We start from the raw sequence: 23,873 nt of genomic DNA on the forward strand, positions 1-23,873 counted from the left end.
CCCCCTTCCCAGGACTCCAGGGCCGCCCTGGGGGTCGCGCCCCACAGATTGAAGACCGCTGCCTTAACATCTTCAAATTTGCATCATGCCTCCTGCACCATCAATGTGAAGTCAGGATATATAGAAATGACAGTCCTTGGTTCTGTAATGGGCCCTGCTCACTGGCCAGGTGGAGCGCCATGTCTCTGTCTCTTAAGTTTACTAATCGTGCTATGATTGAGCGAGAATGTGCGCCAGGTGGCGGCTTAGAACCATGATTTCTATGCACCCTCTACAATAAATATCCATGAGGCTTGTGCTATCAAATAACTCAGTGAGTAGCTGCTCTACAAACTGGTCTGGTCAGCCCATGTTGGTAGGCTTCACAATGCCCATGATGTGAATGTTGTTCCTTCATTTTTGACTGCAACTGTCTTAAGGAGTCACTCCAGTGTTTCCAGATGTTTATTTTGGAAGGTAGTGCCATCCTCCATGCCATAGATACGCTCCTCCGCACCATCAAGACGAATGTTGTGGCATTCAATTCGTTCCCCCATGCAATCCAAGCGGGTGTTTAATGTGTCAAATCTTGCATCTATGGAGTGCAATCCATCCCTCAGGTCCGCCATAATGGCATCTGTCCCTGTTACGGGCTCCATTGCTCCACGGTTGAACCTCTGCTCCTCGGCATCTGACATGGTCCATGGTCTGTCGGATTGCCTGGTCCATTCATGGGAGCTTCCGTTGTTTAGGGTCTCCTCTACCCATGATGCCTGGTGGTGAGCAGGGGTTTTACAGAGGAAACAACAGTGAGCACTGCATCTGAGTTTAATGAGGTACCCCAGATCAGCAGAGTGACTAATTGTGAAAAGGGGCGGGGTCCCATGTGGTACTTGGGCAGCAAGTCTGCAAAGTGCCCTAGATCTAGCTCCAGGGGTGAGCCAAACATGCAGGGCCTGTATCACTGCATGCCGCAGGTGGCATTGCAGGGAGGATCGCAGCTGGTCCCAGATCGATGCCCCCCCCCTCGTGTTCAGCACAGCATGGGCAACGGCCCGGGTGGCAATCACTACGTGGCCAGGACAGCCACTGTGCAGTCAGGAGGGGCCCTCTCATCCAACAGGTGGGAGCAAAAGCGACAATGTAGGGCTTCCAGTGGGGAGAAGACCACAGGGGGCTAATCACTAGGCCGCAGGTACCACACTTACTGTCTGCGCTGCGGCATGATAATGGCCCGATCACGGCCATCGTTCACCCGTGCTATGGACTTCTTTAATGTGTTAGGACTCATCTCAGTCACCAAGGCACGGCCCCCATGCTGCTTTCCATCAAGGGGCTGCAGTTATAGGGCAGGGCAGGGTGGGCCCTTCAAAAGACGCGGCTCAGCTTCCAGGCAGCAGCCTGCCGCAGCCTAACTTGCTCTCAGCCAGGCCTCACGGGATTCAAGTTGTCTGCAGTCTCCTCTCTTTTTGCAGCAGCGCGCCAGACACCCAGGAGCGCAGCCACAACCAGTATGTGGCTGCCGAGGTTGTGGGTAGGGCTGAGGAGGGCTCAGCGGGGCTCGGTAGCTGTAAAGGGCTTTTATTCTGTATTTGTTATGTCACATGTAATGCATTCTGCTTCAGTTTTTTCTTTAAGTTCATTGCTCCCTTCACTATGTTCTATATTCTACATTACAAACCTCTGGCATGCGCACCTCCCAACATGTTTATGTTTGAAGGTGCATCGCTCGAGGTTCTGTTCTCCTCTGAAGCCCATAACTGCTGAACAGCCATTCGGCAGTTGTGCTTCAATGAGAGCAGCAGTACTCCCGTGAAATGCTGTTATGGAAATAAACCTAAATTTGGAATTTACTTACTTCGTTGAGTTTCTCTTTGGATGTAACCTGCATTAACCGCATCTTTAAATTTGGTGACGAGCGATTCTCCAGCATGTCATCATTTTCTACAGATTTCCTATGTTGGATCCTCTCACAGATTTATGGAAATGTACGGATCCAAATCTTATTTGTTACTGCTACCTTCGATCCTTCGCTTCTCCCTCACGGGGCTGTTCCTGATTCTGCGAACAGAATACGACCTTTACTTGAGTTTTCACTGAATTTTGAAGTTATTGGTCAATTTCTGCAACGTAAGCCAACCGGCTTCATCCTTCTACAATTACGTGATGATGTCATCATGCAACGTAACCTGCCATCTTTAAAGTATTTACAACGTGAGTTTAATAAGATATTTTATCGCTTTAGCATACGAGTGACGTCACCGCGTTTTCACGCTTGGGTGGCCATCTTTATTTTTCACTTTTTCTTCAAAAACGATCGCTTCATCAGAGGTTCGAGAAACCAGCTGTTCTTCACATCGTTTACTCACCAGTATGTTCTTTCATAACATTTGAAAATTTAAAGCATTAAAGCACTATATACTTTCATAACATTTGAAAATTTAAAGCATTGAAGCACTTCAAAGGAATTTCACATCGTTTACTCACGGTATGTGCTTTCATAAGATTTGATAATTTAAAGCTTTTAAACACTTCAAAGGAATTTATCTTTCAATAAATTACCTCTACATGATATTTTACAGTTCATTATCTCTACTTACTTGAAAGTAATACACAACTTTATAAAAACTAAAGGTGAAAACAGCATTGTTACTTAATGTAACATGGCATCTAACCAGCAAATTGTACATTTGAATCATTTCTTTCCGGTTAATGGCAAACCTAATGAATCTTGGAAAGTCTGGTTTCGCAGCTTTGAGAGCTATTTGATTGCCATTGACGCTGAAGAATACTTACCTAAATGTAAATTAGCAATCTTATATAGCCATTTGGGAAGTGCTGGTCATCAAGTTTTTGATAATTTACCAAACTCTATTCCTCCTCCTGGCAATGGTGATGGTTGGAATGTTTACACTGATGCTGTTCAGAGACTTAACAAGAAGTTTTTGGAACAACCAAACGTAATGCTGGAACGTTTTAATTTCATAAAAGGAAAACAAAATCCCAATGAGACTGTTGAAGAATTTATTTCAGCACTCAGGAACCAGAGGGAGAGCGGTTCTTAGGCTCTCCCACTGCCCCTGTCATCGCGGGGTCCCCGAGAAAGGCCAGGTCCATTCACACAGCTCAATGTCATCATCTCATCATCATGCCTCAAGAGTTGATGAGTGGGCAGAGCTCTCATACCGCATTGTCCATCACTCTGGGCTAGGTGGATAATGAGGGATGGGTTTTGAGGCCCGTAAATTGTGGGCTGTTGGGTCGGAGCTTCATAGCCATGGGGCCGTCTTGGTCATCGGCATGACCACGCCCCTTCACAGAGGAATCTAACAGAGATGTTGGGTGATAGCACCTTGGGGCTACCCTATCTCCCTTTTTAAATATGGGTACAATGGTAATATTGTTCCATGTTTTAGGGAAGTGACAATGTGCTGCAGCGTTACAAACTTGAGCTAGCATAGGTATAGCGATATATCAGATTTAAAGATGTCAACAGATACCCCGTCTGGCACTGGTGCTTTTCCAAGGGAGCTATTTTTTAGTGCTGTGGTGACTTCTTCTTCTTCAATGCTCAATGGCTTTACGGGTTCGAAGGCTGCCACCTCAATGGGTACTGAAGTAGGCCAATGTCTACATTTTCTGGATTAAAGATCCCTCCAAAGTGGGTCTTCCATGGTTCAGGGGCAACTGAGACCTCTGGGGTTTGCATCGAGCTATCTTTAAGGAAAAGAGAATTGACAGTCTTCCAAAACAAAATGCAGTCACCCGTATCGGCTGTCTGTATTATGTTCTCCCAGGCCTGCTCCTGGCATTCCTGGTTTATGATGGATAGGGCTAATTTTGAATTCCTTCTTAATTCTTGAATATATGCCTCCTATTTCTTGGGCATTTTTGTAGCACGTTCCTTAATTACGTGCTATCTCTAGTGCAGTGTTTATGGACCCAGCCATGGGCCTTACTGTTTTTACTTTGGTCCTTGATTGGGGCTCTCAATTTTTCTTCAACTGCAGTTGCAATTTTATGGAATGCTAATAAAAGACTTTCGTGGTACAATCCCAATTCGGTACAGATATCAAAGGCTTCAATTTTCTCCTTAACTGCAGCTTCTAATAGCCTATTTCAGTTTAAGCCTGCCCACTTTAGGCTGACCCCATTTTACCCACTGATTTAATAGGTATTGCTCGTCTTGTACCCCTCATCTTGTGACTGATGATCTTAAGTGTGAATTTAAGAGCCGAATGGTCACTAAGTACTAAGGTTCTATTTTAAGGAATTTGACCAAATTTGGTGTGGTCACCAAAATCATCATGTGGTCGATAATGAAGAAATGCACGTTACCTTGGAATGCAGGTAGCAAAACTCCATTTGGTATTACCTCTTGCTCAAACATCTCCAAGTTTAGTCTATACAAGATTTCATTTATAGACTCACCATATGGGTCGTGGGGAAAATGAGATTGTTCTTTCCCATAACAGCCTGAGTAGCCAAAGGCTAAACTAATGGGATATTGGCATTTGCTTGTTTTAAAATCCCCAGCCCAAACATACATATAGTCAATTTCCATTTCCTTCACATACAACCTAATTTTCCTACCCAATTCTACAACGACCATATTCTGTGTGATGTTAAAAACATTATAGAAATTGATTAAATGACCTTGTATTTCTGCTCGATCGACAAATGTACTAGCTGGTAATAAGGGGAGATGCTAAATTGTTTTCTTGGGGGAGCCTGAGAATGTCTCTTCTGAGGAACCACCTGCAGTGGCTGAGGATGAAATTCCTGAATTTGAGTTCCCTGTGAGAGCAGGAAGCAGTGTCTACTTCCTTGGCCTCTCTCCAAAGGTGCTAAGAGGGAGGAGGGAAGACAGATAATTCAAACTGTAGATGACCAAATTAAAAATGGAAACTGAGTAGAAAAAGGTTGAAAGGGCCTTGGAGGAAAAGAAGGCTGAGGCATGGAGAGCCTTAGCAGAGAGAAAACTTCTACTCGCTCATGAACTGAGTCTGAAAGAGGTGAATACCAAGGTCATACAGATAGATTACAGCATGATGGTAGCAGCAGACATGCAGTACCTGGTGAGAAAAGAGGGCTCATATACCCAAGGATTGCGTGCCTAGTATGTGGCGGGAGATGACATTGATAAATGGTTTTCTGCTTATGAGGTTGCACTGAAGGTTCACAGTTTTCCTGAGGAGCACTGGGGATGGTCTGTGGAAACACATGCCAACACCTGGGAGGGTCGCACTTCTGACTTTTGAGGTTGGGTCCCATGAAAGCCATTTTGATTGCCAAATTTGGACTGACTCCCGAAATGTGTCAGGGACAGCCAGAAGCTCTCCAACCAATCGTGGGTAGATTTTGTTGATTACTCAAGTAAGACACTGAATGACTGGGTGAGGGGCAGCAAGGTTAGTGATTTTAATGGGTTGTATCATTTATTCATGAGAGAGCACATGCTTGGTGTCTGTTTTCCTGATCTGCACCAACATCTAGTTGATGGTAAGCTGACTGACCCCAGGAAGCTTGCTGAGGAGGAAGATTTCTGGGCTAGCACCACAGTGTCCAAAAAGTTTTCTGGGTTGACCCCCATGAAGGTGGTCAGGGTTTCCGACAGAAGAAAGAGGGGGAAAAAAAACTTAAAAACAAGGAGTTCTCAAAAGGCCCCCAAAAATATTCCCAAGGGATTTGTGGTAACCAGTCCTAGGCTGATCCTAAAAAGAAGGGGTTCTTTGATCACAAGACATGGAGATTTGCACCCCAAAGTACACATAGTACTACAAATATGGGCAGAACAAGGGTGACTCCAAATGTCCTGAGAGGGCACAGCCCCCCACTGGTGGGCAGACACCAAAGTTGGTGAGTGTAGTGCTCGGGGAGGAGGTAGTCCCAGTTAGTTTTGTGGGGCAGAGAAAGGTGACCCCACTTTCCCTTAGGGATAAATAAATGGTGCCTAAAGCCCACATGCCAAAGTATAGGCAGTGGGTCACCATTAATGAGCATTGGGTGGAGGCTCTGTGAGACACAGGGGCCTGCATGAAAATGGTCAAGTGTCCGCTGGTGTCTACAGAGCAGGTCCCTCAGAACACATTCCCCCAAGTTGTAGTCACTGGCAATTTTGAGAGCCATCTACTGGTGGCTCTGGTTTCCTTTGAGTTAGAATGAAGGTCTCAGGTTCTCTGACAGTTGCTGTGAACCCTGCCATGTCTAGGAATTGTTTGCTAGGCAATGGCCTGGAACACACTACCAGCAGCAAGGTAGAGTCAGGTTTCATTTGGAGATGATGGGAATGCCTGAGTGGGTCTTTGTGACTACACAGACCATGGCTGTTCCAGAAAGGGATTTAAGGGAATCTGGTGCCTGGAACAAAGGCCCAGGCAGCTGCCAAGGAGAGTCACAAGGAGCGTGGGAAACCAATACCTGAATTTCTCATGGGGGAGATTGACCGGGTTCCTGAGGAGGAGGCCCTGAGCTAACCGGAGCTTGCCAGCTTGCAGATTGAGGACGGGCCTACCAGGGAGAAGTTTGGCCAAGTATAGAAAGAGTGTCCCACTCTTGAGGGCTTGAGGTGCCAGGCCTCAGCCCATGCAGCAGGTGAAGCCTCTAGAGATTAAATAATCCACTGGGAGAACAATCTCCCCTATAGCCAGCCTAAGGCTACTGTTGTAGGGGTAGCCCATGTTCTTGTAGTCCCCCAGTATCACAGAAACCTTCCTACTGGGTTTGGCCCAAGACATACCCCGAAAGGACATTTAGAGCAAGACAAGACCTTTGCCAAGCTTGTCTCCCACTTCTATTGGTCCAGAATGAAGACAGCCTCAGATGCATTCTGCAGGGCCTAACCCACCTGCCAGGCCAGTGAGAAATCAGGGAAAAAAGTCAAAAGCTCTCCTGATCCCATTACCAATCCTTAGCACCCGCAATTGAAAGGGTGGGCATCGACATCATTGGACCATTGGACCGCAAGACAGCCCTATCAATCAATCAATCAGGATTTCTAAAGTGTGTCTGCTTCACCCATGAGGGTCTTGAGCCACTGTGGGATCATACTGCGGGACCACGCTGCCTGTTACTATGAACTGAACAACCAGGTCTTGAGGTACATCCTGAACTGCTGGAGCGAACTTGAGGCTCTGTGTTGCAGGGGTGTTCCAGGTCTTAACCGCCAGGTGGGAGAAGGAGCGGCCTCGCTGTTTGTTCAGCAGATGCATTGGGTAGCTGCTAGGGAGAGGGATCTGAAATGGAGTTCTCTGATGGGTTGGAAGAAATTCACTTATCTGTTGAGGTAGGCTGCTCCTTCATTGTGTAGTGCCTTGTAAGCATGGGTGAGCAGCTTAAACTGGTATCTTTTCATGACTGGCAGCCAGTGGAGTTTCCTGAGGTAGGGTGTGATGTAAATCTGTCTGGCGAGGTCAAGGATGAGCCTGGCTGCTGCGACGGTATGCCTGCTGTTGGGTGGGAGCCATCTGAAGGCCTTCCTGAGCATACGGAGGGTGAGGAAGCAAGTGGAGGAGACGGCGCTCACCTGCTTCTTCCTGGAAAGCTGGATGTTGAGGATGATGCCGGGGTTGTGGGCGTGTTTGCTGGATTTGGGGGTTTGGCTTAGCTCAAATGGCCACCATTTTTTGTTCCAGAGGGTGTCCTTGCCTTTCCCGAAGATGAGAATTGCTGTCTTTTCTGTTATGAGTTTGAGACAGTTGCTGTTCATCCATACAGCCACAAAATGTCATGCATTTTTGAAAATTGTCTTTGATGGTTGTTGGGTCATCAGTCAGGGAGAGGATGAGATGGGTGTCATCGGCATAGGAGATGATGTTGAGTTTGTGGCTCCTGACAATGTCGGCCAGGGGTATTGTGTATACATTGAAGTGGGTCTGCTGAGGGATAAGCCTTGAGGTACACCACAGCTGATGTTCTTAGGGAACGAGGAGCAGTGAGGGAGGATGATCTGTGTTCTTCCTGTTAGGTAGGATGCGATCCACTTTAGAGCTGCTCTTTGGATTCCAATCTGGTGGAGTCTGTTGATCAGTGTGTGGTGGGATACGGTGTCGAAGGCTCCTGAGAGGTTGAGTAGGATGAGGACAACGGTTTATCCACGGTCTAGCAGCATTCTAATGTTGTCCATGGCTTCGACTAGAGCTGGCTTTGTGCTGTGGTTTGCTCTGAAGCCTGATTGGGTGGGGTCCATAAGGTTATTGTTCTCCAGATGTCTAGTTAGCTGAATGTTGATAGCTTTCTCAATGACCTTGGCTGGGAAGAGGAGCAGGAAGAAAACTCAGTAGCTCTTGAGTGCACCTGGGTCTGCGGATGGTTTCTTCAGCAGTGGCTTCACGTCGGCATGTTTCCATTTCTGGGGGAAGTGGGCTGTGGTGTTCGAGGAGATGAGGACCTTGGTGAGTTCTTTGTTGATGAGTTGATTGCAGAGGTTGAAAGTGTGGTGGGGCAGGGGTCTGCTGGGGCTACAGGGTAGATGGATCTCATGATGGACTCAGTTTCCTTCTCTGTGAGTGTGTTCCAAGAGGTGAGCTGGTATGGATGGGCGTCGGTTGGCGTGAAGAGGTTGTTGTTGTCCATGGGAGATGGTTAAGGTGCAAAGTCTTGGCAGATGGTGTTGATTTTGTTGTAGAAATGTCTGCAAGGGTGTCGCAGAGGGCTTGAGAGGGTGTGGTGATGTCTTCGGTAGCCGAGGGCAACAGGTTTGTCCTGGTCTTGGTGGACTATGCCACCTGCTTCCCAGAGGCCATCTCTCTGAGGTCAGTGACTACACTTGTGGTGGATAGAGCTCTGATGGGGATCTTTACTCATGTTGGGTTCTCCAAGGAGGTGGTGTCTGACAGAGGCACTACCTTCATGTGTGCATACATGAAATCCATTTGCGATGAGTGTGGTGTGACCTACAAATTCACCACACCCTATCACCCCCAAAACAATGGTCTTATGAATAGATTCAACAAGACTTTGAACGGCATGATTATGGGTCTGCCTGAGCGCAAGAAACAAAAGTGGGACATCCTCTTGCCATGCCTTCTCTTCGCCTACAGGGAGGTGTCACAGAAGGGAGTAGGATTCAGACCCTTTGGTCTCCTCTATGGCCGCCCTGCTAGGGGACAGCTGAGCCTTGTCAAGGAGGGGTGGGAGCAGGTGCCCAGGAACACCCCCCAGGATGGGGTCAGCTACATGCTGATCCTCTGCCACCAGATTCACCACTTCTGGAAAAAGGTGAAAAGTAATTAAGAGGTCAGCCAAGAAGTAAAAACAACTCTGGTATGATCATAAGGCCACTCTGGTGGAGTTTCAGCCTGGCCAGGAATGTGGGTCATGGAGCCAGTGTAGCCCATGGCTCTCATTGTCTGCTGGACTGGCCCATACAAAAGGAGCAAGACCACCTACCTGGTGGCCCTCCAGACCCCTAGGAACCCCCTAAGGGTGATCCATGTGACTTAAGCCTCCCTTTGAGAGGTCCGAAGTAAGCATGCTCCTCATGACAGATTCAAAGAATGGAAGGGGAGAGGGAACCTCTCCCTGACCTTCTTACTTCACAGGATCTCGATGGCTCAGTGGAGGGTGTCAACCTCTCTTGCAACCTGACCCTAGAACAGCAAGAGGACTGTTATCAGTTCCTAGGATAGTTTACCTCACTGTTCTTACTCACCCCAGGACTCAAACATCTTTGTGCCTATGATGTTGACACTAGAGGCAGTCTACCTGTAAAGAACAAAATGTACAAGTTGTCAGACAGGCTGAGAGCCAGCATCTAGGAAGAAGTCACCAAGATGTTGGCATTAGGGGTGATTGAGTCCTCTAATAGTCACTGGTCCAGCCCTGTGGTGTTAGTACCAAAGGTTGCCCCACTGGGCGCCATCCCTAATCTCCGATCCTGCATGGACTACTGAGGACTCAACTCAGTCAGCAGGACTGATGCACACCCCATCTCCTAGAGCGGGTGAGCTCATTGACAGGCTGGGCGCTGCCAAGTTCTTCAGTACCTTTGATTAGACATCAGGGTACTGGCAGATCTCTTTGACTGAGGGGGCCAAAGAGAGGTCAACATTTTCAACCCGAGGGAAACTACCAATTTCCGGTGATGTCCTTTGACTTGAAAAGTGCCCCTGCTACCTTCCAAAGGTTGCTAAGGAGGGTTTCTGTGCTGCCTACTTAGACATCATTGCTGTCTAAAGTTTCAGCTGTGAAGGAAGTGACCTGATTAGGGTCACCTGGGTCACTCGTGACCACCTCTCAGCCTTCCACACAAATGAAGAGTCGGTCTAACAGTAGAGAATACAAACTAAATATATTTTATTCAGGTACACTTGAGTGAAGTCCGGTCTGACCAGCCTCTTTGGATTGCTGCAGAGGGACTCACTTCACCAAGCATGGCGATACATAATGTACAATTCAGAAGACACGCCCTGACTGGAAATTTCCAGTTGGTAGCTGGTGAACAAAGGAGATTCAGAAAGATGGATTTCGATCCTGAGACCGGGTACATCCTATCTCAGCGCCAAGGTCACTCTGCCTTTACCCGCTGCTTTAAGGGTTGGAGCAGGACTATCTAAGAGGAAAGGTATGTACTGACAAGAACAGTGTATTCATTAGCACAGCAAAGCTCAACCTTGGGGAAACACAAACTATCGCAACTGCTTTCAGCTGAGGCAGAGAAAGAGAGAGTGAGACAGAACTTAGTTTCGATCATGACTCAAAATGGCGGCTGAATATAAAATGGTTCCACAAATGCTAACTTAGACATACATTGCATGGGGAACTCAGCGAAAACATTTTTATTCCAACAGACCCTCCTTTTAGCAATCGCTAAACCATTTTATTTCTACTTAGACACAAATACCATCTTGCTGAAAATAAGAGCTACCACTGCAAGCTGATATGTGCATTGTCAATATTCAAAGATGCCTTCATCAATCAACATAATGTCGTTAATATCTTTCATCATCATGATCATGGCATTAGTGTCATTGACTGATATCTATGGCTTAGGCGTCAGAGTATTTACAATATAAGCACAACAAGCAGGGAGGCAGTGTATGCAAAGACAACATGTAAATATACCAGCAACTGCAACCAGAAAGATAAGAATCTTCCAACCCCAGGACGTGAACATAACACAGAACCATCAAGAGAGAGTCCAACTACCATTTTCTTGGTGTGTGTCAAATGAAAGCCTATGCAACTTCTGTATGGCAGCATACAAATTGAGGGCATGGCCAGGGATGTACACACAGCAGCTACTGCCAATAACGCGACAGGATCCTCCCCGATCAGCAACGATGATGTCTAACACCAACCTGTTTTGTAAGGTGACGAGCCTGTAGGTGGTGGGGTTACCTCGAGGCAGCTGGCCTGCCCTGCTCCTGGGGGTGGGGTGCAGAGGCTGTCCAGTATCTGTTGGAGGGTATCTTGACATATGTGCAGGTCTTCCTCTATATCATAAATGATGGGGTTTGTGTTCTGCTCTGCAGTAATTGTTGATTGTCCCTCTACAATGTTATGGGGAGATGCAGGTTAACAGGGTTTCACATGTATGTTGTTGATTTGCATATGTTTAGATTCAGACTGCATGCCAATTTACATTATGAATGTTTTGGGGGAGCTGACTATTCGATGGCAGTCAGTGTGTTTTCTGAATACATGACGTATGTGTGGCGGTACCCGTTCATTATCATCACACTGTGTCAGACAATACCAGATGTGAGTGGACTGTTACTACACACAAGTGGAACATGTAGTGGGCTCTGTCCTGTGGTGCTGGTGTTGCACATTGTACCACATTACCATCGTTGCTGATTTCCTGTGATTGTGTGTGTGTGCTGCATTGTGGGGGGAGTTGCCCCTGCAGCTCTGATTTCATGTGGCCTTCTCCCTTTGAGGCAGTGTGCCTTTGATTTGTGTGCTTTTCGGGGCCTAATTTGCTTTTGACTTAGTTCGTATGTGGACAGATTTTGTGGCCTGGTGCATTGTTCGTCTGCTGCGTGTATTGTAAGGCATGGGTTGTGGGTGCACGGGGACATGTCAGGGTGTGAACTGCTCCTTTACGGATGTGATCTGCACGGGGCTACCTCCATGTCGATTCGTGGGCCATGTCATTTTTTTGGGCTGCTGCCATGCTATCGGACATGCAGTGTTACTTGCATAGTCAGTGTGGGTCACAGAGCAGCTGCTTTGCTGGATTCGGCACATGTGCATGAGTCGGTGGTGATATTGGTGATGGGGGGACCCTCTGTGCATATCTTGGATGGGGGCCTACTTGACATTTCTATGTGTGCTGCAGTGTGCAAAGGCAATCAGGGATATGTTTCACGGTCATTGTGGGTGTGCAGTGTGCTACGCATTCTTGTGCATGTGTGCCATTGTGCCCATCTCCCCCGTTCCACCGTCCCTGGTCATTACTCACCCTGTTGCTGATGGGTCAAATCCTATCGTGCTGTGTCCAGGCCCCCCAATCCTGCCACCGTCTCCTCACTGCTGACTGTTACCACCATTTGCTCCAGCTCATACAGCTCCTCCTGTGTCGCAGGACTCCCACCTCCAGCCGCCGTTGCTGCTTCCCCGTTGTCGGCGAGCTTATGCTTGGTCTGTCTTTTCAGATCATGCCAGCGCCTCTTGACCTCCTCCAGTGACCTCCTGGACACTCTGACTGCATTGACGTTGGTTAGGATGACCTGCCATATTTCGGTTTGGGTTGCCAGTGGAGGTGCCGAACAGTTGTTGATGGTGTTCGGTCACCTTCGTGATGAGGATCCGGTCTTCCAGTGGACTAAACCCCGTCTTCCTCTTCCTCTTGTCCTTGCCCTTCCACGAACGCGGGGTTCCTGGCTGGTCCTCCGTGGGGCTTGTGGTGTCCGGCTTGTCCTCTGCACTCGGTCCGGGTGCATCCATGTTGCTACGCAGTTTGAAATGTTTTTGGTTTTTTTTTCTTGCTTTTATGTTGCTTTTTCCCGCCAGACGCGTGGGATTTGCAGGCCTGTGGCTGGTCTTTGCTGATTTGTGTACCGCGATTGTCGTCATCGCATGATTTTTCGCGTTACGCATTTTTGCAGCGTGGCGCCAATTTTTACGCTGACATTTGACGCGTTATCTAGTGTCTATCGCATGCTACCGCCTTGTTGTGAATTCCACATTGACACTGGGTTATTTTCCCGCGATATTGAAAGTTGCATTACGCTACTCTTGCGGTGGTTATCACATGTTCTTGTGAGCCAAGCCCGCCCTGCACACACTCCATTGGCTTCCAATACAGGAAAGAATCCATTTCAAGACCCTCTGTATTGCACACAAAATTCTTCATAACAAAGGCCCTCCTGCCACCAAAAACCTTCTTAAACCATACAAACCCACAAGAAATCTCCGCTCAGATCAACTTCATTTAGCGGCAGTCCCCAGAATCAGAAAAGCCCGATCAGGAGGTCGCCTGTTGTCCTACATTGCCCCGAGACTCTGGAACACCCTCCCTCTCTCCCTCTGCAAGGAAGCCAACCATCTGTCATTTAGGAAACAACTTAAGACCTGGCTATTTCCCTAATTCCATCTCCTCCTTGACCCTATCCGCAGCGCTGGGATGCCTCCAGGTAGCCATGCGCTATATAAGAACATCTTCATTCATTCAATATACCCCTCTGTGTACTAGGCAGCAGATATTTACCCGCGGTTGTGGGTGCAGGTTTGGGCGGGGATTGTTTGTTTATATTGTCTCCCATTCTACTACTCATTGTGGCAGCTGTACCGTTGTTCATAAACAGTCCTAGTGCTACGCCAGGCACATGACAACAGGGGGCAATTTGACCTTTCACTCCAGCTTAACATTGATTACATGGAACGTCAGGGTATTAAAGAACGCAAAGAAGGGTAAGCAAGTCCTAAACTATCTGCATGCCACCAGGTTGATGTTGCATTTCTTCAAGAAACACACCTGCCTAAATTAACACCGACACATTTTTCAAAAGCATGGGGACCTCACAGATTCTTTGCAAATTATAGTACGTATGCAAGAGGTACTGCTATATAGATTCACAAGCACCTACCTTTCAAATCTCCAGTGTTCGATCCAATAATAATGATTGGGTCATACGTAACCCCTATTGTAAAGGCTTTATACATTATGCTCTCTACTGTACGTGCAATTCATGTTTAGACCAACACGTCTTTACCGCCCTGAAGAAGCCCTTTTTTTGGCGAAATAAATTGGCTGTTGCGAATGAAATAAAAACTGCGTACTACAAGACTTTTGGCTGACGACCCGGTCTTTATGTGTCTAATCAACTAAAGTTTTCTATGTACATTGCCTCTCATCCAAACTGTATTTATGCTTGTATTTGTGATTAAGGGGCAGCTAATCATTTGAGGTGGGCAATCTTACTAGACCACGTGACTTGCCAGGTAATGCGGTCATCGAAGACCCAGCTGCTCTTCTCTCTCTTTGATTTGACTTCCGTTATCACTCTAGATCAAATGGGGCATGCCGAAGCGAGGAAAGAACTCCTTCAGGAGTATGTTTGCAGTTACAATGGCTGTATTTTCCTTAGTGGGGTAGGCCTCAACCCATTTACTGAATGCACAGATGACCACCAACACATACTTCAAATTATTAACCCTGTCCATTTTGATAAAATCCACCTGGAGGACCTTGAACGGGAAAGTGGAGGTGCAATATTACTGGGTCGTGTAGGGGTACCCTTGAAAGGATTGTGCATCATGCACACCATGCAGTAATTTACCAAATGGGCAGCTGTATTGGAGATATTGTAATTCTGCCATAAGGTGTCTAACAACTTACAAATACCCTTAGCACTAATGTGAGCTGGGCCGTTGTCACTACAAGAAGAACATATGTATCTGGAAACATCTATCTCTGCTTACCTGACTTATCAATCCAACATCCCTCATAATTCAAATTTCCTGTACTCTCTTGCCACACTGCTAATTCCTCCATCGTGGCCTCACTCTGGATCTCCTTCACATTCTCTAGTGTATCCTCAAACATGGAGAACTCGGGCACCCATCTGGCTGGTCCTGCTACAAACATTCTTTTCATCTTAGCGAGGGCTGTCTCCTCAACTGTCTGATCTGCAAAAGCGTTACCCTCACCCACCTTGTCAGAAACCTTCTTATGAGCGCTGCACTTCATAATTGCCAGTTTCTTAGGGAGCTCCAGGGTGGACAGAAACCTATATATGAGAGGGCCATGCTGAATGCGTGTCCCATGGGAAGTAAATAACCATCTCTCTGCCCAGAGCCGCCCACAATTATGGGTGACCCCAAAGGTGTACTTGCTGTCAGTATAAATATTAACAACCATCCCTCGCTCAGCTCACAGGCTCGAATTAGGGCAACTAACTCAGCTGCTTGGGCAGACTGATAGGGAACTCGTGAAGTTTCAACTATCATGCGCAGCGTAGTGATTGCACATGCCGTGGTGGTGGTGCCATCTGGTCATTTGAAACAAGAGCCGTCAATGTATAGTTCCCCTTGGGGGTCAGAGAAGGGAACATCAGTCAGGTCTACCCGTCCTTTCATCTACTCTTCTGTTCGGAAGATACAATCATGTATGCCTATTTCCTCAGCCTCAGAAGGGAGGGGTAGTAATGTGGCTGGATTCAGAGTGGCACAGTGTTTAATCGTAATGTGCTTTTGAAAGAGCGTCAGCTCATAACCGTTCAGACTTGCACTGGTGAGGTGCTGCGTCTTCATTTTATTCAAAAGTGTATCCACAGCATGGTGTACCATAACTGTGAGGTCAGTATCAAGTACGAGTCCAGCCGATTGTCTTATCGAGACGGCCACGGCCGTGACCACTCTTAGACAGGTTGGGAGGGCTCGGGCGACAGGGTCAAGCACGGCAGAGAAATAAGCACACAGTCGTTGCTTATCCCCGAAGTTTTGTGTTAAAACAAAAAGTGCGCAACCACCCATCTCATGGACATACAACACGAAGCATTTGGCATAGTTCGGGATACCAAACACTGGAGCCGAGCAAAGTGCAGTTTTTAATTGCTCAAAGACTGCTGATACTCTGGCGTCCAAGGCAGGGGCTCATGCACATCTTTTTGTGTTGGTGCAATCAAGGGCTTAACAAGCAGTGAGAATCCAGGTAGCCACTGCCTGCAATAGGAAGTGATACTTATGAAAGTACGCGCATCTTTCTGAGTGTGCGGAACAGGCATTTTCACAATGGCACTGATGCACTATGGGGTCAATCTCCTACCCTCCTTTGACAGTAGGTGACCTAAATAGGTTACCTCCTGTCAACAATTCTGGAATTTGGAGAGGGATACCTTATGACCATGGTCAACTAAGTGGAGCAACAGTTTAACCGTACTGTCTCTGCAACCCTGCTCTGTGACCGAGGCGATGAGCAGGTCGTCAACATATTGGAGTAATACATTTCCTGTGCGAAGCAACAAAGAATCCACCTGACTTTTCAATGCTTGAGTATAGATACTCAGACTCTCTGTATAGCCTAGAGGAGCACGACAGAATCTAAAGCTCCTACCAGCGAGGGTGAACCCGAACAGATACCTGCTGTCAGGATGGATTGGGGTGCTGAAAAAGGCATTTTTCAAGTCAATGACAGAAAAGAATTTAGCAGAAGAAGGAATCATCGTTAATAAAGTCGTAATGGCAGGAACCACTGGAAACTGGGGAATCACTATTTTGTTAACTTCACGCAAATCAATCACAAAGCGATAAACATCTCCGTGATACTCAGAGGGACCTGAAGGTGTCTGTTTGAGAATGGGAAGAATAGCACTATCACAAACATTAGCAGTCGTCTGCTCAACTACTCCTTTCTCAATCAAATTGTGCATTATTGTGACCAAGGCTCGCTCACCTGCCAGCGGTATCTCATACGGAGGAATACGGGGTAAAATAGCACCTTCCTTGACACAAATCAAAACAGACAATATTTGCAAGAAACCCACATCTGTGTCCCCCGTTGCCCAGAGTGTGGGTGGCACATCTTTAAATTCAGCAGGGAGAGGCGCAGCTTTAGCCAAGCACTGCGTACTGCACACAACATTTGGACCCACTGTCATGTAGACATCCTTTTGTGGCATGCAATTTCTTCAATAGATCCAAACCCATCAAATTCTCTCCACAATTGGACGTCAGCTAGAATAGCGAATCCACAGTGAAAGAACCAAGAGACAACGTAAGAGGTTTTGGAAATTAGGCTCACAACCGGTACACCAGAAAAACATACTGAAACATTATTATGGCTAGACAGAGCTGCCCCATGGACCAAGGAACGAGAAATAGAACTATTTGTCGCACCTTTATCTGCCAAAAACACCTTAGTGGAACCATGCACGTCCGCACTAACATACGGACCTCTTTGGTCTACAGATATAAAAACTAGTCCCTCACCCTGTCCCCGGCTGTCCTAGCTGTAAGACATCCCGGTCACCTCATCCGTATCATAGTCATCATGGTAGTACTGTTTGCCCCGAGAGTCATCAAAGTGGTTCTTATCAGTACGACCCTGCAATGTATCATCTGTATGAGCCATGTCCTGGCAACCATCTCCACGACACCGTCCAAAAGGACCAGACACTCGCTGCGCCAGTGTCCTTTCTCCTTACATGCCTGCACACTGGTTCGGTCCTACAGGCGTAGTATTCCTGCCAGTACGGGGAAGCTGTCGGGCCTTACCACCACTTCCTCTACCATTCCCTCGCGAAGCCTGTTGCAACAACACCTTAATTTTCAACTCTTTATGCTTTTTCTCCACCTTCTCCTTCTCGTTTTCCCTGTGCTCATAATACTGCGCCATATTCAAGATAACAGAAGGAGAAGATGTGGAGCAGGTACTCTCAGAAGCCTGTAATCGTGTTGCAATCTCAGGGAGCAAATTTGAAACAAATCTACTAACAAACAAACGCGCACCACATTCAATCGAGAAGTCCTGTCCACTATAATGCAGAAACACACTTTCAAACCGAGTGAAAAAATCAGACACACTCTCATCTTTCTTTTGGCGACAAGCCGATAGCTTGTCCTAATCAATCTTTCAGGGTGGAGTAAGGGAATGCATATACGTGACAATTCGGCCAGGCAAAGCAAGTATCTCTGCCTTCGGCATCTCACCAGGCTTCCTCTCCTGGTCCCATGCTTTATTATGATCCCAGGTACCACCCAATTCCACAACGTGGTGCTGGGTGTGTACCAATATGGGCATGCCAAAGCCCCTAAATCCCCCCTACACATTAACAGTCTTTCTGCCCACCCTGGGTGCAGATGGGGGCAGTAACCCCCAATCTGCCCCTCCCAGGGGGGCAGAAAGCACCCTAGACACCAGGGATTTTTTTTATGTGCCAGGGGTGGGGGCTGCCCAGAATGGGGATGCCAAAGCCCCCACCCTACCCCTAAAGTAATAATAAGGCTTTCTGCCCTCCCCAGGAGGCAGATTGGGGCAAGAGCCCCTGATCTGCCCCCTGGGGAGAGGACAGAAATCCCACTAGGCCCCAGGGATATTTTTTTATATATATACGTAGGGGTGGGGGCTGCCCAGAATGGTCATTCAAATACCCCCATCCAAAAGAAAAATGCTAGTCTTTCTGGCCCTCCTGGAAGGCAGATGGGGCAATGGCTCCTTATCTGCCTCCCGGGGGGGGGGGGACAGAAAGCCCACTAGGCACCAGGGATTTTTATTTTTCCAAAGTTTGGGGTGGGGGCTGCGCAGAATGGGCATGCCAATGCCCCGACCCCCACAAAAAATCCCACAGTCTTTCTGCCACCCCCTCAGGAGGAAGATAGGGGCAGTAGCTTCTGATTTGCCCCCCCAGTGGGGCAGAGAGCCCACGAGTTGGCAGCGATTATGCAGGCTTTTTTATATGTCTAGGCAATTTTGATGTCGCCTCAATATGTTTTGGGCACTTGTCTGTCGTGGGTACTTGGGCCTCCTGCACGAGTGAGGCACCATTTTTATTGGGAGACCTGGGGAAACGCTGGGTGGTAGGAAATTTGTGTCAGCCCGTTGATGCCACAACTTTCCTACACAAACATTTGTGACAAAAAGTGATTTTTTCAGCTAAATTTCAGGTTTGCAGGGGATTCTGGGTAAGAAAACGTTGGGAAATCCATGCAAGCCATACCTCCCTGGATTCCCCCAGGTGTCTAGTTTTCAGAAATGTGTGTGTTTGGTAGGTTTCCCTAGGTGGGCACCGAGCATGGGGCCAAAAACCCAGGTGACCCCCCTTGCAAAACCAGGTCGTTTTGCAATAGGCAATTTTGATGTCGCCTCAATGCGTTTTGGGCCCTTGCCTGTCGTGGGTACTTGGGCCTCTCACACGAGTGAGGCACCAACTTTATCAGGAGACCTGGGGGAACGCTGGGTGGTAGGAAATTTATGTCAGCCCGGTGATGCCACAACTTTCCCACACAGAAATGTGTGAAAAAAGTGATTCTTTTCAGCTAAATTTTAGGTTTGCAGGGAATTCTGGGTACAAAAACGTTGGTGGATCTACACAAGCCATACCTCCCTGGAATCCAACGGGTGTCTACTTGTCAGAAATGTGTGGGTTTGGTAGGTTTCCCTAGGTGGCCGGTGAGCACGGGGCTAAAAACCCAGGTGACCGCTCCTTGCAAAACCAGGTTGTTTTGTGATAGGCAATTTTGATGTCGCCTCAATCCGTTTTGCGTCCTTGCCTGTTGCGGGTACTTGGGCCTCCCACACAAGTGAGGCACCATTTTTATTGGGAGACCTTAGGGAACGCTGGGTAGTAGGAAATATGCATCAGCCCCCTAATGCCACAACTTTCCCACACAAAAATGAGTTAAAAAAGTGATTTGTTCAGCTAAATTTCAAGTTTGCAGGGGATTTTGGGTAAGAAAACGTTGGGGGATCCACACAAGCAATACCTCCCTGGAATCCCCAGGGTGTCTTGTTTTCAGAAATGTGTGGGTTTGGTAGTTTTCCCTAGGTGGCCGCCAAGCACAGGGCCAAAAACCCAGGTGACCCCCTTGGCAAAACCAGGTTGTTTTGTGATAGGCAATTTTGATGTCGCCTCAATCCGTTTTGCGCCCTTGCCTGTCGCGGGTACTTGGGCCTCCCACACAAGTGAGGCACCTTTTTTATTGGGAGACCTTGGGGAACGCTGGGTAGTAGGAAATATGCATCAGCCCCATGATGCCACAACTTTCCCACACAAAAATGAGTTAAAAAAGTGATTTGTTCAGCTATTTTTCAGGTTTGCAGGGGATTTTGGGTAAGAAAACGTTGGGGGATCCACACAAGCAATACCTCCCTGGAATCCCCAGGGTGTCTCGTTTTCAGAAATGTGGGTTTGGTAGGTTTCCCTAGGTGGCCGCCAAGCACAGGGCCAAAAACCCAGGTGACACCCTTGGCAAAACCAGGTTGTTTTGTGATCGGCAATTTTTATGTCGCCTCAATATGTTTTGGGCCCTTGCCTGTTGCGGGTACTTGGGCCTCCCACAAGAGTGAGGCACCATTTTTATTGGGAGACCTGTGGGGATGCTGGGTGGTAGGAAATTTGTGTCAGCCCCGTGATGCCTCAACTTTCCCACACAAAATGTGTAAAAAAAGTGATTTTTTAACTAAATTTCAGGTTTGCAGGGTATTCTGGGTAAGAAAATGTTGGGGGATCCATGCAAGCAATACCGCCCTGGAATCCCCCGGGTGTCTAGTTGTCAGAAATGTCTGGGTTTGGTAGGTTTACATAGGTGGCCGCTGAGCCCTGGGCCAAAAAGACATGGGACCCTCTTTGCAAAACCAGGTTGGTTTGTAAATGGTGATTTTGATGTCACCTCAATAGGTTTTGGGCCCTTGCCTGTTGCGGGAACTTGATCCACCCACGCAAGTAAGGTACCATTTTTATCAAAAGACTTTCGGGAACGTGGGATGGGTGGAATTTTGTGAATTGACACAGATTCCAGAACTTGCCACCACAGAAATATGAGGAAAATTTGTTTTTTTTTACAATAGTTTAGGTTTGCATGATATTCTGGGTAACAGAACCTGGTGAAATCCAGTCAAGTCACCCCATCCTGGATTCCCCTGGGTGTCTAGTTTTCAAACATGTATAGGTTTGCTAGGTTTCCCTAGGTGCCGGCAGAGCCAGGGTTCAAAAACTACAGCTAGGCACTTTGCAAAAAAAAGGTCATTTTTCACTGTGAACATGTAGTTTGTCCACGTTGCATTATGTGCCATTTCCTGCCTCGAGCACTAGGCCTAACCACACAAGCGAGGTACTGTTTTTTTTTTTAAGACTTTGGGGAACACGGGGTGGGTGGAATTTTGTGGATCCATGCAGATTCCATAACTTTCCACCACAGAAATGTGAGGAAAATGTGTTTTTTTGGACAATTTCTTAGGTTTGCAAGGGATTCTGGGTAACAGAACCTGGTGAGAGCCAGTCAAGTCACCCCATTCTGGATAGCCCTGGGTGTTTAGTTTTCATAAATGTATAGGTTTGCTAAGTTTCCCTAGGTGCCGGCAGAGCTAGGGTTCAGAAACTAGAGCTAGGCACTTTGTAAAAAAAGGGTCATTTTTCAATGTGAAAATGTGTTGTGTCCACGTTGTGTTTTGGGCCGTTTCCTGTCGCGGGCACTAGGTCTACCCACACAAGTGAGGTACCGTTTTTCTTGGAAGACTTTGGGGAACGCGGGGTGATTTTGTGGATCCATGCAGAATCCAGAACGTTTCACCACAAATATCTGAGGAAAAGGTTCTTTATTTTACAATTATTTAGGTTTGCAAGGGATTCTGGGTAACAGAACCTGGTGAGACCAAGTCAAGTCACCCCATCCTGGATTCCCCTGTGAGTCTAGTTTTCAAAAATGTATAGGTTTGCTAGGTTTCCCAAGGTGCCGGCAGAGCTAGGGTTAAAAAACTACAGCTTGGCACTTAGCAAAAAAAGGGACATCTGTCACTGTGAAAATGTGGTGTGTCCACGTTGCGTTTTGAGCCGTTTCCTGTCGCGGGCAATAGGCCTACCCACACAAGTGAGGTACCATTTTTATCGGGAGACATAGGGTAATACAGAATTGTAGAGGAACTGTTATTACCTATTGACTTTTTATGCATTTCTGCCTTTCAAATGAAAGACAATGTGTAACAAAGAATTCATTTTGAATAATGACCTATAATCCTCATGCTAGTATGGGTACTCCCAATTTCAGAAATGCGCAAATATCTACTGTTTCTAAACTCTATATTTTGTTCCCATTTCAGAAATACATAGGTGTCTTTCATACCAATTTTTCCATGTACACATTTTCCCAGAATAATTCCTATATACCAGGTACATAATAAAAAACCATTGCAAGATGCTGCTCAGTTATTGGCATTGGGTTCGTCGGGTTCTTGGTGAACCTACAAGTCCTATATATCGCCACAACCAGAAAGGTCAAGCAGATGTAACGGTATATTGCTTTCAAATAGCTGTCATAGTTGAAAGAAGTTATAGGTGAAAATGTTGACACAAATGCCTGTTTTTGTCAACTAATTTTCAATTTTTCCTATATTTAACTGTTAGTTTCTGTAAAGAAAACTTTTAGGATCTACACAAATGACCCCTTGCTGAATTTAGAATTTGGTCTACTTTTTAGAAATGTATAGCTTTCCAGGATCCATTATTGCTTTCATACCCATTTCTACCATTAACTGGAAGGAGGTTGAAAGCACAAAAAGAAGCAAAAATAGGCTATGTTCCAGAAAAATGCCAAAACTGTGTAAAAATGTTTGATTTTCTGACAAAAGTCTGCTCGTCCCTGAAAGCTGGGAAGATGGTGATTTCAGCACCACAATCCCTTTTTTGATACCATTTGCAGGGAAAAGAACAGACGCTTTCATCTGTAGCCCTTTTTTCGCATTTTGCCCGCAAAAAACAAAATGTAGCTGTAGTTTGGCTAATTTCTGGGGCCCCTTTAAGGGAATCCACAAACCCTGGGTACCTTTAGAATCTTATGAAAAACAAGTAAGCAATAGGGTCCGAGGGAAACACACGACCAACCTGGACAAGTCCCCCTACTAATAATGTATAAACCAAGAGGTCCAGGGGTCAGAAACACAACTAATACAAAAGACAATACAATGAAGAATATACAGGCACATGCATCAAAGGAATTTTTGCATTTGGGATGCATCATCCCATATGCAAAAATCGCAATTTAAGGAATCTCTAAATTGCGATTACTTAAATTGCGATTGCATTTAAGGAATCCCAACTTGAGATTCCTTAAATGCAATGCATTAAAGTAAAAAAAATAGCGATTTCGCTAATAGGGGGAGCAAATTACCATGAAGTTGAACTTCATGGTAATTTGCAAAAACTTTGAAAAATGCACTTTTGTGCTCGGGGTAATGACGGAGAGGTAAGAAAAGCCTCCTTTCATTCTATATTGTGAGGCTATTAGAGTCCCTTCAGGTTCTAACGTTTGTTAGGTCGTTACGATTTGACTTATAGCTGATATGTTAGATGGAGACTGTCTCTGATATTATAATCAGAGTTGTGGTTCAGTTTTTAATTCCTCCAAATAGTGACAATTTCTTCCCGCAACTGTTGAGATTAATTTCTTCACATATCTAGTTGTAGGATATTCTATTTGATGTGTATGACCTATGAGCAGTAACTTTGTATTATCTATCAGTCATTGCGTTGGGTCTAGAGGTGCCATCAACATCTTCGTTATAACAGAGCGATACTTGGCTTCTCAGATTCCCTTTTTAAGGGCTTGGTAAAAGCAAAAAGAGATGTTTATACATTCGCGGGGTTTATCATCATCACTGCGTTTGACTCCCACCATACATTGCTTTTATTCCTTTTTTCACAGAGCGTTGCCTCACGCCCTGAGTTGTGACCAGCAGCGGCAGGCGGCAGTCCCGATTTAACACGGGTAAGACCTGTCAAGATTAGTCTGGCACT

At 46.6% G+C, this 23,873-nt stretch overlaps 1 long non-coding RNA gene across 2 annotated transcripts in view; it reads left to right on the plus strand.

Annotated features, from left to right (window-relative positions):
• Positions 1 to 23,873, plus strand: part of LOC146860925 (uncharacterized) — a 475,355-nt gene that overhangs the window by 446,034 nt on the left and 5,448 nt on the right. For both annotated transcript variants that reach the window (XR_014978892.1, XR_014978893.1), the window contains one exon: positions 23,782 to 23,844. This is a non-coding gene — a long non-coding RNA (uncharacterized LOC146860925). The remainder of the gene's footprint in view (positions 1 to 23,781; positions 23,845 to 23,873) is intronic.

The sequence above is a fragment of the Triturus cristatus genome, chromosome 3_1 (assembly GCF_964204655.1).
Source record: "Triturus cristatus chromosome 3_1, aTriCri1.1, whole genome shotgun sequence".
Taxonomy (NCBI): Eukaryota; Metazoa; Chordata; class Amphibia; order Caudata; family Salamandridae; genus Triturus; species Triturus cristatus.